General features: G+C 36.5%; 1 pseudogene; it reads left to right on the top strand.

Annotated features, from left to right (window-relative positions):
* The window catches only part of LOC102842825, a 17,016-nt pseudogene that overhangs the window by 1,113 nt on the left and 11,651 nt on the right, over positions 1–4,252 (top strand).

The following is a 4,252-nucleotide window of genomic DNA, read 5'->3' on the forward strand; positions in this document are numbered from 1 at the left end:
AAGATGAGGCTTTCTGCTCTTGTAAAGATTTACAGCCTCGGAAACCCTGTACAGGGTCGCTATGAGTCGGAACCGACTCCACGGCACATCACAACAACAAATATATATATATATATCAGGAAGTAGAAGGTTAAATTTGTATTGGTCCCAAATTTTCCACCAGATGTTTTGCTTCCAGAGTTATGTCTATGAATGAATTTTACCAATCCCTCATCCTTCATGGCCTACTATTCACTCTTTGAGGGCTAACTTCCTGAAACTTCTGAATAAAATTTTCTTTTTGAGAGCACAAATCATCCACATTGTTGTCAGTGGGCTGTGAATTTCAATCAAGTTGCAATCCTATGTTCTAATTCATAAGCATATATAGGCACATATAATAAGTCTTTAGTGTAGTGGTTAAGAATTGGGCTGTAAACCGCAAAGTCAGCAGTTCGAAACTACCAGCGGCTCCGCGGGAGAAAGATGAGGTGTTCTGCTCCTGAAAAGATTTACAGCCTTGGAAACCCTGCGCAGGGTCTCTATGAGTCGGAACCGACTCCACGGCACATAACAACAACAATAAGTCTTTAGGGCTAAATAACGAAAGGAAATTACAATATAGGCCAGTAATTAAAACCACATATTTATGGTATTCCCCATTTTTAAAAAGACATAGTAAATTAAACAATCTCCTAGCATCTTTACATATAATTTTTTTGGCCCCCATCCTACTTTGTGGTAAAAATACCATCACTTTTAAAACAAAAGTTTCTCAATTCTGACTGTCCTTTAGGATCACCTAATTTTAGATTTTAATTTTTTAAGTTATAAATAGATGAATTACATCCAGAGTAAAGAAATGGGTGTCTTTAAGTTGTATGTTTTCTCAAAATTGTATTATTTCCCAGAATTTTCTAAGTGATGCTAATGTTCAGTCAGGTTGAGAACTCTTAAATTCTGAATGGGATTTCTTGGAAACCTACTTCACTCACAGTGACTGCTTCATTCCCAGGCTCCAAATTTTCCAAGTCACAAATAATAACCTAGAGGTGAACCAGAACTGTAAAATAGTTATAAAAGTGTAGAAACTGCCCATCACTTCTGTCAATCCAATTCCTGATAGAAGGGGGATTGTGATGATTGGGGTCCCATTATAGAATTCATCTTGTACATAGGGACACCCAAAAAGTGAACTTTGAGATGTCTCAGTTAGTCACATCACATGCATTTACCAGCATGGACTGCGGACATATTCCCATATTCTTTTGATTTTCTAATGAAAATGTTGCATAATGAAATGGATATGTCACTCACACAAATATATGCCCATCTTCTTAGAACATTAACTAGCAGAGAGTGTGTTATCTAGTTAGCATGCCTTGAAGACCAGGCAACTAATGTGAATTTCTGAATAAAATCTATGTAAGACAATAAATAAGGAGCTCTGGTACTGTAGTGGTTACATAGTGGTTACGACTCGGGCTGCGAACCTTGAGGTCAGCAGTTTGAAACTACCAGCTGTTATTTGGGAGAAAGATGAGGCTTTCTGCTCACATAAAGATTTACAGCCTCAGAAACCCTGAACAGGGTCGCTATGAGTTGGAACTGACTCCACGGCACATAACAACAACAACAACAAGACAATAAAGAATGGGAAGGTCCATACTGGCCCAAGAAAATTGTGAACATATCTGGTCTAAAAGCATTCATATTCATTAAACAAACAAAGTGAACTGGCTAAATAAGGCAGAGCCCATAGCAGTATTTATGACCTCTGACTCTAGACCTATTTTCCTAATGGATTCTTGTTTAAAAGACAATCTCTTCTCCCAAAATGGAGTTTGTCTATCTCATTATTAGGCAGTAAGGTGTCAATTCCTTATATTTTTAAGTCTGCTTGCCTCTTGCACTTGTAAATTGTGCTTCCTTTATCCTGTGGGGAATAATATACAGGCCATTGCTGAGTAAGAGATCTCATAATGGCTACTACATGAAGACCCAGCCAAAAGTTGTAATTATTTTTTTAACAAACTACATTAAGTTTTTGGCCAAGGGCCATTTTTATCTCTAGTCTCTGTCTTAGGGGTATATATGTATAGATTGCGGAGGAAATTTTGCTTATTTCTTATTCTTCCATGACCAGTGACAACAAAATATTCACAAATTTAGGATCAATCAACTGCAACATTTGCTCACACAATGACCTGAGTATTGTTGTTGTTGTTAAGTGCCATCGAGTCAGTTCCAACCCATAGTGACCCTATATAGGGTTTCTGAAGAGCAGCTAGTGAGCTTGAACTACTGACCTTGCAGTTCAAATGACTTTGCAGTCTGGTGCATTAACCCACAGCGCCATACCAGGACTCCCAAAACTACCAATTAGCTTTATCTATGCAATTTTGTGTTTCCAAAGATGAAGCAGTTGGTGAGTTTGAACTAACCACCTTGAAGTTAGCAATCCAATGTTTATCCTACAGAGTCACACCAGGAATCTTAACATTAGAGGTACCTTTATCACATTCACTTTTTCTTTAGTTTTTACTGTAAATATTATGAAACAGTTTTTTAAAGATTGCTTTGAAAATTATTAGGCCACAAAGTGGCACTGTAGGATAAACACTAGACTGCAAGTCTGGTTTGAAACGATAAGTTCAAACTTATCCAGCTGCTCCTTGGAAACCGACTCAATGGCACATAACAAAAATAAAAACTTCCTTCATTATTATATTACTGTCTATGATTTTTCAGAAAACATTCTGAATAAAAGGGTGCAGCATTATAGGATAAGCACTGGATTACTAACCACAAGGTTGGCATTTCAAACCCACCAATCTTCCTTTGAAACCATATACAGGGCCTCTATAAGTTGGAACTGTCTTAAAGACAATTAACAATAACAACAAATTACAAACTGAGATCAAGTATTCCTAGAGCAATCTTTTCAACTCTCTTGGAACCCAGATTTCTGGGTACATAGAGCTGGGGTAATCCATATCCTTAGGTGTCCTTTTGAACATTGAGCCTTTAAGTAACTGGTTTTCCTGGAATCACAGTAACCTACTAAACTTAGCAAAGGACATTTTACCTTAAGCACTGGGCTCCTTTAAGAGACTTATCTATATGTTGTCAGTTTCAAGAAGCAGAAACAATAGGGTTTGATGGGAAGCTGTCTTTTAGGATATATGTCATGTCCTAAATGTCTCTGCTTTTACAACTATTTTGGCTTTAAACTTGCACATGCTCTGATTCAATATTCTTAGAAATCAACATGAAAAATTTACAGTATCCTACAGAAGAGTAACAGTATTACATTCATCCAGAAAAAAAAAAAAATCAAGATCTATCACTTGAAAGAATTTTGCAAAACCAACAACTTATTCATTGCAAATATCACTTTTTAACAACACTAATAGTGGCTACACATGTAGACCTCACTGGTTGGAATATACAGGAACTAAATCTGTGTGGTAGGTGGTTGGGGGGAGGAGATGTTCAATATCATCAACAAGAAAAAGACCACAGCACAACTGCAGAAAAGATAATCAATCGTTTCTATGCAAGTTTGGATTGAAACTGAAGAAAATGTAAAAAGACCATGAAATCCAAAGTATCTTGAATATGTACCACCTGAATATAGCGACCATCTCAAGAACAGATTTGATGCACTGATCACTAATGATTAAAGACCAGATTAATTTTGGGATGACATCAAGGATATCATATATGAAGAAAGCAAAAGGTCGTTAAAAGTTCAGTAAAATAAAAGACCAAAATTAGTGTCAAAAGAGATTCTGAAACCCTCTCTTTAATGTAGAATAGTTACAGTAAAAGCAAGAAATGATTAAATAAATAAAAGAGCTGAGCAGTTGATTTCAAAGAGTTGCTGGAGAAGACAAACTACAGTATGATTATTACTCTTGTGTGTGCAAATGTGCAAAGGCTTGGAGCTAGAAAACCAAAAGGGAAAAAGATGCTTAGCATTTTTCAAGTTGAAAGAGCTGAAGAAAAATACCAAGCCTTGAGTTACAACATTCTAACTACAATATTGAACGATTCTATGGGTAAAATATTGAATGATGCGGGAAACATAAAAAAAAAAAGGAAGATATATGCAGAGTCACTGTGTTAAAAAAGATACATGGTTGATGTTCAAGCATTTTAGGAGGTAGCATTTGATAAAGAGTTCTGGTGTAGGATAAGCACTGGACAGGGAATCACAAGGTCAGAGGTTCAAATACACAAGTAGCTGCTCAGAAGCCATGTACAGGAC

This window comes from Chrysochloris asiatica, unplaced genomic scaffold (assembly GCF_000296735.1).
Source record: "Chrysochloris asiatica unplaced genomic scaffold, ChrAsi1.0 scaffold00286, whole genome shotgun sequence".
In the NCBI taxonomy this organism is placed as follows: Eukaryota; Metazoa; Chordata; class Mammalia; order Afrosoricida; family Chrysochloridae; genus Chrysochloris; species Chrysochloris asiatica.